Genomic DNA, 16,728 nt, shown 5'->3' with positions numbered 1-16,728 from the left:
AAAACAAGTGGAAAAGCTGGTAGTTGCCATGTAAGGGGAACGTGAGTTGCCATGTGTCATAATTAGCAGTTGCCATCCAGCAGCAGTTGCCATGTTAGCCAAATTGAAGAATGATAAAAATGTCTGATCTGCCATGAATGCAATTTCAAACCTAGGTGTGGGATGAGCTCACAAGCCAACGATAAAGATGGCAGTTGCCATTAGGTACATTAAAGTTACCATTTGGCCTAGATTTCAGTTGCCATGTAAAAAACAATTGGAGTTGCCATACACTTAAAAAGGAAGGAAAAAATCATTTGGAGAACAGCAGTTGCCATGTGGGGGCGATGAAAGAAGACAATGTGACAAGCTAAACGGATGCATTGGAAAATCAAGAAAATATAGCGCTATGTCAATGAAAGTGGATGAAAAAACCTACTTCTTGACTGCATTCCTCATGTCTGGCAACACGACAGGATCCCCGGTGTTGGTCGTCGTCGTGTGAGGAGATGACCTGGTGAAAGGGGTGTCACCGGCAATGGGGGCGCCTTTGTTCAACCGAGCAGAAACACGGGTTGGCGTTGGCGCCTGTTTCTTCGTAACTGCTCGTTCACCAGCTGTCGGCTCGCTGCACGTATGAGATGGAGGAAAAAAAGGTGGCAATTGTCAGACAGCAAACTCGTTGCCGCGCTTGACAAAAACAAGTGCAAAAAAGGATGAGTTTGTTCGAAGAAAATAGACAAAGCAAAAAACTAAAATAAAATTCGAACCTCTTCCTGGCAGCTACGGGGTCGGTCCTAGACCTCTTGCCAGCAGAACCCTGCCCAACACCCTCTGGAGCCCTCCCCCTCTTTGATGGCAAAACCCCCTCGCCTCTCGCAGCCGTGTGTTGTTTGACTTTCTCCGGTTGGGGGACATCTGTTGCATCCCTGCCCTTGTTACCACCTGCGCGAACTTCAGCATGATCATCATCATCTGTGTCCTCTTGCACATTCTCCATGACGTCGTCGTCATCCTTGCTGAGACCAGCATCTCCACCTAGTTCATCTTGTGTGTCAGCAGGCTCTTGGGAACTGTTGTAGTCATACCGGCCACGGCAACCGGTTGGCCGGTGTGTACGTTCTGGGACAAATGAAGTGAACTGCCTCGCAACCGCGTCGCTGTCAGAGCCACTGAGGGACGTCCACCCCTCAACCAACTTCCCGAGCAAGCCGGTCATTCCAGATGCAAACTGCCCTATTAGATGCTCAATAGGTGCCCTCGCATGTGCATGAAACAAAGAAGCATCAATGACCACCCGTATTGCAATCACTTGCACGACATCAAAAAATACTCCACGGCAAACCATAGATGTAGATCTTTTGATTACCTCGGCAGGGTAAGACGGAGCTGAGTGCACGTCCATCCACTTTCCAAAGTTTTGAGGCCCCCCAAACACGCTGTAGTCTATAGCATGCTTGGCCATCAGCTGGAAAGAACAAAAAAAGAAAAAAAAGCTAGGACGTAAGAGAGAGAATGTAAGTTTAAGCACGAATGAAAAGAGTTGCCATGTGGAATGAGACATGGATACAGTACTCAGACAGTCATGGATAATAAAGGTAGTCATCTCTTATGACCCACAGACGGTTGCCTCATGCCAATTTGTAGGCATGCCGTGTGGGCAAAGAAACCAGAACTAACCTGCAGTTTTCCATATGTGGTGTCAGTAGACTTGTCTGTGGCAAGCACAGCCTTGACAGCGTTGATAGTCCACGCAGAAACAGCAAACTTGTGCGCAGGCGGCGGGCCTCCTGTCCCAGTGAAATCCACGGTGGACAGGTCAAGACAGTCGACGTACATGAGCTGATGCAAAACAATTTTAAAAAGAAATAAATATCAGTTGCCATCATGGGTACTGTGTGGAGGAAAACAGGATAATATATGTTCCCATGATAATCAAGTTGAGGTGCATGAAAGAAGAGAAGAAAAAGAAGAAGATGCCATCTACATGTGCTAATTGCCATCATAGTGTGATAGCAGTTGCCATGTTGTTATGATGGCAGTTGCCATCATAGTATGATGACAGTTGCCATACTAATATGATGGGAGTTGCCATATTGTCATTATGCCAGTTGCCATATTGTCATTATGGCAGTTGCCATCTTGATATGATCAGGTTGCCATCTTGTTATGATCAGGTTGCCATGTATGAATAAAAGTGTGTAAAAACAGTGTTCAAAGAAAGAACTGGTAAAAAAATACCATTAAATGCAGTCGACAACCCTTTTGGTACATCTTGCTTGAGAATGCATCATGCAGGAAGTCGGCAATAAACTTACACCAATTCATGTTCTTCACATTTTCCAGATCCGCCTGCACCACACAAAATTTCAGGACAAAAAAAGGTTGCCGCATCAGAAATCAAATGGAAAAAAACATCGGAAAACGCTGGCAGTCACTAGCTTTACACATGACATCGGAGCCAAAAAGATCAAAGGAAAATAAAGTAGTAAAGATGGATCATTCATCAGGATGGGGAAGCATTTGTTGCTTGGGCGAAGAGAGGTGGTCGGCGCGAAAACAGCTGAGATGAGGTACATGAGTAGCTTCATCTTGAAAACATCTCCATGCGTCGTCATGGCCTGCAGCGAATTTGCCACTGCAGACGTGTTCGGCATGGATTCAGACCCAGGAAACAAACGGGGGAACAGCGCTTCCTCGATCTCATTGTTGACCTCGTACGGGACTTTCATATGTTCACGAGGCACACCCAAAATGCAGAACACGGATTCCTCGTTCAATGGTAGTCTTCCACGTCCCGGAATCACGAATTCCCTGGAGGCGGGGTCGTAGATCTCACCAAGCCAGTCGCATACAGGGTTGACAAGGTTCGTGCACCGGACATCCATCATAGACTGCATACCCATCTCAGCAGCAGCCCCCTTCTGATCGTCGGTGAATTTATCAGTCAACGCAGTCAGTCGTTCGTGGGAGGCTCTATTGCGAATACGTTTCTTCTTCTGCAAAAAACAGACAAAAAGTGATCAGTTGTTGCCATGTTTTTACAAAAAGTGATCAGTTGTTGCCATGTTTCGCAATGTCATGAAATTTTAGTTCGTGTCAGACGACTGCAAGCTCGAGGTGTCAACCAGTAACATAAAGCAGGAGAAAGGGGGGATGTGTGAACATTTACCTCATCACCCTCTTTTCTCCATCCAGTTGCCCGATTACGCTGTAGTGGATCCATGAAATCATCATCATCGTTTTGATGATCGCCACGAGCCATTCTGCTGAGATAGGAACAGACCAAATTATCATGGTGGAAATGTAAATGCAAGAGGTAAGCAGTTGCCACCTAACAGAAAATGTCAACTAGTGAATGCAAAAAAATAACATGAACACACACACACCCCTCCTATGATTGTCGGAAACATAAACGTGGCAAGTAAGCACGTTGATTGCATTATCAAGTAAAAAAAAGTGTGCATATGGTAAATGCACTTGAAAACAAAAAATGTTGAAGTTGCCATGTTAGCCCAAGATAGTACGATAGAAAGTCACAGAATCCTCCACATCAGAAAAACTAAGATGTAGCAGCTCACACACTGTCCTAAAAATACACCAATCAAATGTCACTTATTCAGCGGCAGAAATGTGCTAGGGTGAAATTGTCGTGCTGAAATGCAACACATACTACAACAAATCGATGAAACCACATCTAATTCAAGAATCTGAAAAATTGCCACAGTGTGATCAGATATTAGAAAGTCGTTGTGGCAAAAAAAAAATTGCGCCTACAGTACAATGAATTTGCCATATTGTACTGACGGCGGCATGGCAACAGACATGATGTGGTCAGCCAAAAACTTGCCACATGCAAAGCATATGTATGGCATCTGACACAATTGATATGCAAATTTGGTTGCCACATTATGCAGCCAATTTGCCACACTGTCTTATCTGCAGAATGACAACAGACAGTGTGTTCACATTCTATTCGCCACATGAATATACTATCCAAGTGGCAACATGCACACTTGATGTGCACATTAGTTGCCGTCCAGTGCAGTTGGCTCCTGAAACTGCATTGACTACCGATTTTGGCAACAATCACAGTGTGGTAACTATCACAAATCATTCAGAAAAATTAGATGCCACAATGAAAAAGCATGTTTGTGGCTACTATCACAGTAATTCAGCAAATTTAGTTGCCACATGGAAGAGCGTGTGTGTAGCAACTATCACAGTCATTCAATAAAAATAGTTGCCCCATGCGAAAGCTTATATGTGGCAACTAAAACAGCCATTTCAGTAATTTGTTACCGCAAGGGGAAACACGTTTGTGGCAACTATCACATTTGTTCAGGGAGTTAGTTGCCACACAATCATGATAGTTAATGAAACTATCAAGTTCGCCTCATACTACAGTTTCAAAACCCAACTAACTAGATCTAGGGTTCAATGGCAACTACGCGACTTCAAATTCACCCTCAAAATTCTCCCACGAACTGACTGCAAACACAAATTCGAACCAATGCGCATCAAACAAACCGGGAGACACCTGCCCAATCCATAGGCAAGACTAGTGCGTGCCTCCGAACAGGCATAACCACACCAACGATGCCGCCGCCGCGGCCGCGACGAAACTGTCCAGTGCCACCAAAAACGGCTAGCAGACGACTTCGGCACCGGCGGGAACGCCGACGCATCGCCGAATCGCCTGAATCTCTACGAATCTCGATCGAGGAATCGAACAGGGAGGGAAGGGGGAAAATGCAGGAAGGGATTGCGAGAGTTGTAGCGAGCATTACCTTCAACCCGCAGGCGCTCCGGCGAAGGCGCTCCGTTCCGGCGAGCCCCACCGACGGCCGCGAACACCGTTGATTCTTCCGCCTCCGCCGTCGCCTTCTCCTCCAATGGTTTGAAATGCGAGTGGGTTGTGCCAGTAACTGCGGTGCGGGTGAGTAAATGGAACCGTGAGGGAGAGGGGGCAGAGGTGTGCGACGTGTTTGACGTCAACCGCGATCGGAGCGTGGCGTGCGGGCGCATAGCAGTTCCACCGTACGCCTCCGAGTGGCAACCGCTGACCGCGGGATGGCAACCAACGTGCGGGCGAACTGACTCGCACACCGCACACGCGCCTCGTCCTACGTGACGCAGAAAACCGGCCGGTTTGTTCCAAGATTCGTGCACAAAGTTGTCAACGAAGATGCTTGCGTGTGGTCGGGATGGTGAACGCCCACACGTGTGGACGTTAACATTTCCGTTTACCTAATGCCTCACGAGCCTTTCGTTACTCCTTGCTTATCACGCACACAACAATGCCAACTTTTTTTTGAGGGGACGCAACAATGCCAACTAGGGCGTACTACACATACACTACCTCTATGATTGACACGGAACCAACATTCGCAGTATCACTTAACTCTAATCCGAAGCTACAAAATATCTGAGCCGAGTTGCGCTAAACAAATGACGCATCATCATTTCCAGATGGAGAGGTGCAGGTATCGGCACTGGCATGGGCCGGCGCAGCACACAGCCTCGGAGCGCAAACCGGCGACCATGTCCACCTCAATTCCAAGTGTCAGCAACCACCACCCAACGAATATAAACCCTTACTTGATAGTAATCCACGACTGTTTCCCGATGAGCACACGAGCACAGCCGAAATTGACCAGGCAAGAAATAGTACGTACATGCCAAACCCAAATGCAGTTTGCTACGTACTTTTGCATTCTCTAACAGCACTGCCAGATCTTTCACCCGGTTGGAAATGGAAAAAATATAGTGTAGCTTCGACTCGTTCACCACCCGCTCTAGCTTGCAGCAAGTTGGGAGCCGGTTGCCGGTGCCAAGAACTGCAAGTTGACAATGGCGCCGTGATTTCCTAATAAACAAGGATGCAGGTGGCGCCTGGCTGCTGGCCGCCCGTCGTGGTTCTCCTGTATTTCAGAGCATTCTTTTTTTTTCAAAACGGAGGCATAAGCTTTGCCTCATCTATTAATTAAGAAGGAGAATAGAGTTTGTTACACACCACCCCAAATACAAAAAAAAAGGTCATTACTCTCCCGGTATTATGTTTCCCAATTTTTTCGCACCTGCGATAACCCAAAGTCTAGCCTCCCTTTTGATGATACTGAAGATGACCGGTGCCGGAGTTGATTTGTGTTGGAATACACGAGCATTTCTCTCTTTCCAGATGGTCCAGCCGGCTAGCATGGTGAGGGATGCCATGGCCTTTCTATTGAGGATGTTGCTTCCAGACATGTTTCTCCACCAATGCGAGAGTGAGTGCAAGGTTCCCAAAGTTGCCGTGTCAATCACATGAAGACCGAGCCAATTTTTAATAAGGTTCCAAATCCTGACGGTGTACCGACACTTGAAAAAAAGATGTGCTCCACTTTCTTGCACACATTGGCAAAGTGGACAGAGTCCACAATTTTGCCAACCCCTCCTGGCGAGCCTGTCGGACGTCCAAATCCTATTACGGGTTGCAAGCCACGCAAAGAATTTCACCTTTGGCGGAGCCCAAACGCCCCAAATGTAGTAGTGGAAGGTGGTGACTGTAGATCCAATGAATTGTGCGCGGTAAGCCGATGCCGGAGAATAATGCCCACTCGTCGAGTGCTTCCAAATCATGTCGTCAATTACATCTTCGCGGAGTTGCGTGTGTCGAATTTGCTCCCAAAGCTCAATAAATTGCCTAAGGTGCTCCATGGTGAGAATCATATTGAGTCTTAACTTGCGAATCCAAGCATCGTCCGCCAAGGCCTCTTTGACTTTCCAATTTTTTCGCGATGAGGCCAAGTAAATGAGGGGAGCAATGTCCTTCGGTTTCTTCCCATTGAGCCAAGGGGAATCCCAAAAAGGGGCAATGGCACCATTGCCAATTGATATGATGGTAGAGGCATAGAAGAGGTTGATGTCCACTTTGTCGCATGGGTTCCCCATACCCACCCAAAGCTTGTTTGTTTCTTTCCACTCGTACCAAAGCCAACGTAAGCGCAATGCCCGAGCGAACTTGTCGAGGTCAAGCACACCAAATCCCCCAAGGTGTTTTGGACGGCACACAGTAGCCCAATTAACCTTGCACTTGGCACCCGTGATTTTTTCTGTTCCCGCCCAAAGGAAGGCCCTCTGGATTTTGTTGATGCTCTTTATGACCGGTGGCGGGATGATAAGCGGAGTGGCATGGTAGATGACTTGCGAGGTGAGAACGGATTTGACAAGGGTACCACGACCCGTAGTGGTGATGTTTTGCCCATCCCAAGGGACAAGCCTTGTGGCAACCTTGTCTTCAAGGAATTGGAAATCTGCTCTCTTGAGTTGCCATATGGAAAGGGGTAGGCCCAAATACCGGATGGGAAAATAAGCTCGGGTTGCCGGCAAATTATGTAGGATCTCCCCCAGATTGCGGTTACCACACCGAATGGGGACAAAGGAGCTCTTTTGGAAGTTTGTCTCTAATCCGGTGACCTCACCAAAACAGCCCAAGATGGATGAGAGGTTGTCAATATCTTGCTTGATGGGAGCCATGAACACCATTGCATCGTCGGCATATACTGAGGTCCTACACACAACCCCACGGCCTCTAATCTTGTGAAGCAACCCATGCCTAGTGGCCAAGTCGAGAACTTGTTGGAGAGGGTCAATGGCGATGACGAACAATAGGGGTGAGAGTGGGTCTCCTTGGCGAAAGCCCTGGCCGTGCTTAATTGGGGGGCCAGGAACACTATTGAGTAGGATCCGAGAGGTAGATGTGCAAAGTAGGGCCGCAACCCACTCACGAAACTTTCTAGGGAAACCTCTCCGTTGTAGAAGATCAAGAATGTATCCCACCGCACGGAGTCAAAAGCCTTCCGAATGTCAAGCTTGAGAAGGATGGATGGCGTTTTGCTTTTGTGGAGCCGACGAGCAAGGTTGCGCACGTACATGAAGTTGTCGTGAATACTTCTCTTTTTGATGAAAGCACTTTGGGCCTTGAAGATAAGGTTGTCCATATGAGGCCCAAGACGGATCGCAAGCAACTTAGCAATGATCTTGGCTATGGCATGAATTAGACTAATAGGCCTATAGTCACCGATCCCCTCTGCCCCATCTTTTTTGGGCAAGAGCACAACGTTCGTCGAGTTAAGCCAATGAAGGTTGGTAACATGGAGGTTACCAAACGTTCAGAGCGTTCTGATTGCTCAAGGACGAGGACAATCGGTGGCTTGCTGTGCAAGAGCTGGATCGGTGATTATTTTACTACTGGCACCTGGCACGGTCTGACTCGTCGACTAACATTGCGGTTAGGCCGGTTCGGATTATGATACATGGAGTGCGTGTTGGAGTTTCTGAAAGTGTGCTGTACCATTGGTTTCCACTTTTTTTTTATGTTGATCGCCTTCGCCTCTTCCGAGTTAAAACCAGCAGTAACACAATTTTGTGAGGGAACAATGTGGTATCTCATCGGGGCATGCGGGCAGGGTGTAATGCTCGGGTACATTTACTTATTTTGGTTCCGAATGGGGTACATTTATTTATAGCTCCTTTTTATTCAAACAACAATAATTCAGACGTGTGGGCGTGACGAAATAAGCGAATTGCTACTGCTTTAATAACCATTTACACATCCCTAGTTTGGTATCCTCTAGTCTGCAATAGCTGGTTGGAATTAACAGTCGCCAGAGCCGGATTCCACACTGCTAGGATTAGTTTAGCACCTGTCAGTTTACCACTTGTTAATTAGTGAAACGTTATTAGATTAACAACTGTAATTAGTGAAGAATTGTTTTCACCACCGAACAGGTGTCTTTCCTTCTTTCTCTTCTACTCCCTCCGTTCCGATTTACTTGTCGTGGTTTTAGTTCAAATTTGAACTAAAACCATGACGAGTAAATCCGAACGGCGGGAGTAGCTGTAAACGACGCCCCTTCGAGGCGCTCCTTCACCATGTACTTATATATATTCATCATGTCAATGAAATCTACAACTGTTGGTTCATTCAATCACTTTTACATTTAACACGCACAATACCGTAAGTATGACCCCCGGTTTGTTCGGCCGACAAAAACGTCGCTCAGCAGCCAAATTTTCACGAACCGGCAACGAAGTACCATCATATCTTACCCTCCCAAAAGTTGCTCCCAACGAAGTTCCCCAGAACGATCATCCAACGCATGGAGTAAAACTTGCCTGATTTAACCAAGGGTTTGAGGAGCAACACCATCCCGAGTTTATGATAGATATTACTCCCTCCGTTCATTGTTGCAAGTCGTTTCAGACAACTCAAAATAAGTTGTTTTGCACATTGTCTGAGATGTCTTCAAGGTCTTATAAAAATGAACAGAGAGAGTATTTGACTTAACTAGATAGTATCATTTGACCTGATCCTATCCTGACGCAACGCTCTCGAGTTAGGCCGTGTGGCAGCATCAGCTGCATCCTTTGACCACGAACGTACCACACGTTTATTACCACTCATTGTCACTGGCAGGCCAGGCCAGTAAACCGGTGGCGAGTGGTAATCACCAGCTAATCTCCGAAGCTTGCCAGCAAGATACAACGTACAAGTCCTCCGCTCGCGTGCACGGCCGGCGGAAAGGCAGACGTCGAAGCGCCTGCGCGTGGACGCGTGTCACTTCGACCAGATTTGGAGGTCGACGTAAACAGCCGACCTGTATACGGCGTCACGTACGTCTGCTGCTCCTGTCATGTAGCGTGCTGGGGCGCGCGGGTTCGTTGCTTCCGGAGGAAGGTGGCGGCTGCAGCCTGCAGGTGCGGTGCTGGATGTCGGCGTTAACGTGTGACAAGCTGGTAAGTATAGATAGATAGCCACTGCGCACGTCGTGAAAGCGACGGTCGGATGGCCATCAGCGAGGGGAGGCATCGGCGCGGGTGTCGACGCCGACGTGCCGCCAATCGGGAATATCGGGAAGCAATGGTGCGGGTTGCGAGCGTGTGTGTGACATGGTGTTCGAGTGTTCCATGTAAACTATGGTTTAGTGGGCTAGTGGCAGTGTAATTGGCTAGTGTGCCCATGGCCCATATGATCCATTCGATTCGAGCCACTTGCGTGTGTGATGGTCCCTGTTTTCTTTCAACTCCTGGAACCATATACTGTCTCCAACTATAGTTAGACTCACCACGTACCGTACGTGGTGGGGTGGCATCTCGGCGCCGCTCCCCTCTCCACTGTCTACTGCATGCCAGTACTGATTTACATTAAAGCATCTACAGCCAGACGCCTTAAACTCGTCTTAAATATTCGGATTGGGCAGGTGACCCATTCAGCGACCAGTCATAAAAATTCGATTCAGATAGACTCCTCAAACGTCCGGGCTGACCGACATCCCTCATAACCAGCCTAAATATGAGACGGATATGGACGCACGGGCGATGCTCTGGCAGGCTGCATAGTGCCTAGCTCGGCTATTTAATTAAGCCGGCCGGCGCCGCCGCCGCCACTTTCCACTCCCCATCCGCCACCACTAGTAGCCATGCTGCCTGGTAAGGAGCTACCTATATCTAACGCCGGAGCTCCGGCTACAGGTCTTTGAGCAGATCCGGACAAGGCGCAAAGCCCAAATCGCTGCGGGGCTACCTCCGGGTGTAATGTATCCGGAGTAAGACTTGAAGGAGGAGGAGGATGATGACGAGGTTGAGGAGCCAGAGGAGGATGGGGAGGAGGGGGCGCTGGGGACGCGGATTTGCAGGCGGAACAGCAGGCCATCCACGATTAATTCCCTCCGCTCGGAGTCGGATGCGGAGGCCAGACAGCATAGTCGACAGGAAATGGAGGTGGAGCACACCGCAGAGGAGAAGGAGATGCTTGACTACATGGACGAAGTCGAGGAGGAGCCGGAGCCCTCCTACGTGCCCATCCACGCGGCGCATGGCATCGACGTCAAGGTCGACTCCGATAACGGATCATAGCTAGGGTGTTATAGTATGTAGGTTTATTTTATATGATTTGTATGGATTTATAGGATAAAATATGAGACGCGGACGCAGATGAGCAAATATGAAGTGTGGCCGGTCAGTGTCCGCAGACGCGTTAGGTCATATCCACGGCCTTTTGAGGGGTCTAATTTGCCATCGCGTTCGTGGACGTTTGAGGGCTGTAATTGGATGATTCATCCGGAACCCCGATTCATCCATGTCTTTCCTTTTTCGAGGGAACGATTCATCCATGTCTTACGAAGCGACACACCGAACGAACTAGACCTTATCTTTCTTCTTATTTTGCGGGTGAAACTAGACCTTATCAGCATTGGATACCTGGTCCTGGGCAGATGCGGGTCTCAACCAATCCTTGGTTAGCATTCCTTGGCTCCTTCCTCATGGCACACATGCACTAGCTCCATTATTTCAAATCCCCAATACTACAAATATCTGAGCCATACCTGGTCCTGGGCATATGCAAGCCTCAACCAATCCTTGGTAAACAAACGGCGCCTCGTCATTTCCAGATCAAGAGATTCATCAGATAGCCATCGGCACTGGAACGAGCCTAGCTTGATGCGCGCACAGGTGACCATGTCCGCCTCAAAATTCCAAGGGTGCAGTGCACCCACCGCCTGATTAACCAATGATTTCCTCCTAGTCGACAACCCACGACTATTTCCCAAAAATTACACGAGCGGTTGCGCACAGCGGCGACGATTGAACACGCAACACATACCGAATCCAACCAAAACGCTCTTTGCTGCATTTTGCGTCTTCCTGATTATCAGCTGCTGGTGATAATATCTCTTCTCCGCTTTCGTTAGATAAGGATAAATGACAGAACGGCTATGAATCCTTCGCCAGCCGCCGCACCGGCGGTGGCATTATCCGTTGTACGTTCTTGCAGCATGATCGGAGCTGGCCGCCCGTACTAGGAGAACTGCGAGGCAGCAAGTTGGCAAGCCTGATTGCGTGATGGGACATGGGAGCTGGCCGCCCGTACTAGGAGAATAGCAAGGCAGCAGGTTGGCAAGCCCTGGTGGGCACCCAGATTTCTCGTCCGGCGTGCCCGGGATGGCACCGACACGCACGGTCCGTTTGATTTCCTGGCTCGTGGACGCGGCCAATCGGTGGAATAGGTGCTTATTTTACTCGTGGCACCTGGCAGCCTGCCGAAAATGGACTGCATGTTGAAGTCGCAAACCTATTTTTACCGTTCCCGGGATGTACCGGTGGTTCTGCAACCAATAAAATCCTGCCACCTCAAAAGTAGTCACAAGTTGTATCTCTGTATTCCTCATATATCTTCATTTAACCTCCTGTATTTCACCAGCTGGACCCCACCCACATGATTTGACCAGCTGGGCCAACCCACGTTATTTCAGCCACGGCCCTCGCTTTACACGTACGCTGAAGCCAGTCTCACTTCACACACACACACACACACACACACACACACACACACACACACACACACACACACACACAGTAATGTCAGCTTATTTTTCAAAGGATAAACCTCTCTCATTTTAAATTGATATGAAATCTGTTAAAACATATATGAGAATTTGAAAACTTGTTAAATTCATTTCAAATAAAACTCTTTCAAAAAATGCAACAACGCATTGAAATGTCAGTTTCACATTTTTTGTCCACAGCTCATCTACAAATAGCTATTTCAATTAGTATCTAACTGAAATAGCATTTCAACTCTTTCAAAAAGCATTGCAATCATTTTCATAAATATATAACACTTCCACCAGCTAAAATGATCTGGTTTCACCACATTGAAATATAAATTTCACATATCTTGCACAAACCATTACACTTAAATTAGTTTAACAACTCGTAATACCACATTGAAATATATTTCTGGAAAGGAATTACATATTTTTCAGGAAAGTAATTTCACATATTTCAATACATATCTCACTGATATAACAAGTTACAGATGTGACAAATAGCAGTTTCATATATTTCAAAAAAGTAATTTCATTTATTTTCACAGAAATTAGTTTCACAACTTGTAACAACACATTGAAATATATTTCAGGGAAGTAATTTCATATTTCCCAATACACATCTCACTTAAATAACAAATGCCAGATAAGAGAAACGACAGTTTCATATAATTCAGAGAAGTAATTTCATATATTTTCCCAGAAATTAGTTTCACAACTTGCAACACCGCATTGAAATATATTCCAGGGAAGTAATTTCTCAATACATATATCACTGAAATAACAAGTTACATATGTGACAAATAGCAGTTTCATATATTTCAGAAAACAAATTTCATATATTTTCACAGAAATTAGTTTCACAACTTGCAACAACACATTGAAATATATTTCAGGGAAGTAATTTCATATTTCCCAATACACATCTCACTTAAATAACAAATGCCAAATAAGAGAAACAACAGTTTCATATATTCCAGAGAAGTAATTTCATATATTTTCGCAGAAATTAGTTTCACAACTTGCAACACCGCATTGAAATATATTCCAGGGAAGTAATTTCTCAATACATATATCACTCAAATAACAAATGACAGATAAGAGAAATAGTTGTTTCATATATTTCATAGATCTAATTCCATATATTTTCAAAGAAATTAGTTTTGCAACTTGCAACAACACATTGAAATCCCAGTTTCACATTTTTTGCACATCTCAACTACACATAGCTATTTCAATTCAAATCTCACTGAAAATCATTCAATTCTCACTTCGACATATTGAAGTAATCCAGTTTCACCAGATTGAAATATAAATTTCACATTGTGCCACAAACCATTTCACATTACTTTGTTTCACAACTAGCAACACCGCATTCAAATATATTACAGGGAAGTAATTTCATAGATTTTGGTCTCTTTCAAAAAACTACAACACATGCAATCTGTCACAAACATTCAAAAATCCTGAAATTGAAGTAGCAGAGGAGGCCGACGATCTGGTGGTAAAGAAACATAGAGTGTTCAAATCATGCTAAATAAATCAGAAATCATGAAATACATATGGAGAGAGGTTAGGGGAGATGGGATTCATTACTCACCAGATCCGGTGGTAGTCAGGCTTGGTGTCGCCGGATCCGGCGACAACCTTGTGTGATGACCCGTCATGGTGCCCGTGCTGAACGGAGACACCAACAGCGACCACGGCTGCCGGGGCAGCCAGGATGTCGGTGGACGGGCTTCTGGTTGGCAGGATCGAGGAACCTCGCCAGATTAGCCACCCCCCGACGGCCAGTGGATCCGGCCCCCGCTCCTCGTCGGCCTCATGGTACCGTCGCGCCGCCGGCGGCCTTCTATGTGCCCCCCATGGTAGGTGCCGGCAGTGGAACCCGAATCCGGTGCCGGATGTTGCTGGAGAAGGTTGATCTCGCGGCGGCCATAGTCGGGATTAACCACGGAGCCCCATGGAACGAACTGACGAGAGATGTGGTGGGGAGAAAGGAGATCGATGCGGGAAGGAGATAGCGGTGTGGGGTTGATATCCTCTCTTTCGTGGGGTCCATCACGTATTTGCAGTTGTATACAGCTTGTATCCTGGAATTGAGGTGGAAATAAAAAACTGGTAGGGTCCACCCGCACGGATCTAGAAGCACCGAGGGATGGTGGATTGAGCACCGGTACATCCCCGCTCCGGTAAAAAAACTTATTCGATGTTGAAGTTGATACACTAGCCCTTTTTGGTTTGTTTTGTTTTGCCTTGCGTGTTGAGTCTGAGCCTTGTATGGTGTGCATGCTTTGTGTGAAACGCAGGGAACACATATTAGCAGCTCGAATTTCGAGGCTCATAATTTAACGAAGCATGCTTTAACTCTAGGGATGGACCGCCATGTTTGGTTAAGTCACCCCGGTGATCTTTGGTTTGTTTCTGTAAACATTGTGACGACTTAATAAAGCTTTGTGATATTGTCTAAAAAAACATATTTGCCAAGGGATAATACTCCTCTCTTTTTTCTTTCGAATCGTAATACTATTCTTTTAATTATAGGGTTCGACACATCAACTAATTTAATCACCCCCTAAAAAGTGAGCCTTGCGCTACACATATGCTGGCAATCGAGTGTACCGTCACGCCAAACTCAAAGCTTCCATTGCAGTTAATAATCTATCTGAACCCCAACAAGCTACAATTGTTAAAGGGTTGTTGAACATTACGCAACAACAACGGGTCAACTCATAAACCCCTCAGGTGTTCCATCATGTTTTCTGCTAATTGTTCTAAGCCAGTGGCTAATGAGGTTAAGAGGATTCTGGATATTACAAAAGAAGTTTTTGAACCAAAATACCTGAGAGTTTTTGTGCCTAGGCTATTTCCACCTATGTGATGAGCGTCTTTAAATTATCTGCTTCTGTTTGTGATAAATTGACACACATGATGATGCAGTACTGGTGGGAATAGGTAAAGGGAAGAAGAATATGGCTTGGTTCAGTTGGGGAAAATGTGTCTCCCAAAGTCTACAGGATGCATGGGGTTTACATATATGCATGCTTTTAACTAGGCCATGTTAGCTAAACAGGTGTGTAGGTTAATCGATAACTCTGATAGTATGTTTGCTCATCTCCTTCGGGCAAAATACTATCCCAGCGGAAATTTACTGGATATGATTTTTTGGGCAACTCTTCCTCCATCTGGAAAGGTATTGAGCATGGACTACAACGGTGAAAAAAGGTATTATTTGGAGGACCGGTGATGGGTCCCAGGTGCGCACGTGGCGGGATCCCTGGATCCCGAGAGGACATGATCTAAGATCGGTCAACTCAAAGAGAAATTGTCGGTCTAACCGAGTCTCAAATTTTTTGTACATCCATGGTGGTTGGAATTTCGAGAGGCTCCAACGGCATTTTTGGGATGTAGATGTTTAGCAGATTTTGAAGATGTGTAGTTCATCATGGAACCGGGCACACTTTCTTGCATGGTTCCTGAAGAAATCTGGACGGTTCAGCATGAAGAGTGCATATTATTTGGCTACTAAAGAACATGATGAGTGTGTCGCCGGAGGAGTGTCAAGTACAAACCTGGAGGGCGATCGCTCTCTCTGGAATAATGTTTGGCACGGAGGGTTCCATTGAAGATGCGTATTACCGCTTGGAAACCAGCAACCGACGCATTTCAACGGACCAAAAAAAGGTTTAGAACCACCTAAAAACTCTTGGTCAATGTTGGGTGTGTAGACGAGATAATGAAGGAACCTATCATGCTCTAGTTACATGCCCTCAAGAAAGATGTGTGTGGCAGACCATGAGCTCTATTTGGCCTTTGCCACATGATGATATTCTAAATTTCTAATTGATAACGAAAAAGAATGGCTCTTACACATTGTTGCTGCATGCAATCCTCAAGGTCGGGACATGGCAATTCTTCTTATATGGAGGATTTGGAAACTAAGAAACGATGTGGTGCATGGTAAGGATGTACCTCCAATTGAGACCACCGGGGAATTCTTGGATAGCTACTGCAAGTCTCTGGACTTAGCTAGGAATCATAGCTTGGATGAGATTATGAAGGGAAAAATATTGCCAGGAGAAGAGGCACCACGCCAGATGGTGAAGCAGGTGGTGCCGCCTACCCCTTGGCCCCCGCCTCCGATGGGGTGGACAACGCTATCGGTCAACGGCTCTTTCTCCGGTCAATATGGTTGTATAAATGTTGGAATGATCTTGCGTCAGGAGGATGGCTCGGTTATTTTGCTGCATACCAAGTTATTTTTAACTACAATGAGGCACTTGAGGTGGAGATACATGCACTGATGCAAGGTATGGCCCTAGAATTGTAACATACTAATAGGTTAGTGATGGTTCAATCTGACTCCTCGGAGGCACTT

The 16,728-nt window shown here is 46.4% G+C and overlaps 1 long non-coding RNA gene across 1 annotated transcript; it reads right to left on the bottom strand.

Annotated features, from left to right (window-relative positions):
• Nucleotides 1-13,596: 13,596 nt before the first annotated feature.
• LOC125536330 (uncharacterized) lies at nt 13,597-14,400 on the bottom strand. The gene is made up of 2 exons (XR_007294989.2): nt 13,951-14,400; nt 13,597-13,848 (listed from the first exon to the last, which is right to left on the bottom strand). It is a non-coding gene; the product is annotated as an uncharacterized LOC125536330 (long non-coding RNA).
• Between the last annotated feature and the right edge of the window lie 2,328 nt (nt 14,401-16,728).

Source organism: Triticum urartu, chromosome 1A (genome assembly GCF_056163025.1).
Source record: "Triticum urartu cultivar PI428250 chromosome 1A, HENAU_Tu73, whole genome shotgun sequence".
Lineage (NCBI taxonomy): Eukaryota > Viridiplantae > Streptophyta > Magnoliopsida > Poales > Poaceae > Triticum > Triticum urartu.
The sequence above is the reverse complement of the archived record's forward strand: the minus strand, read 5'-3'. Positions and strand labels throughout refer to the sequence as shown.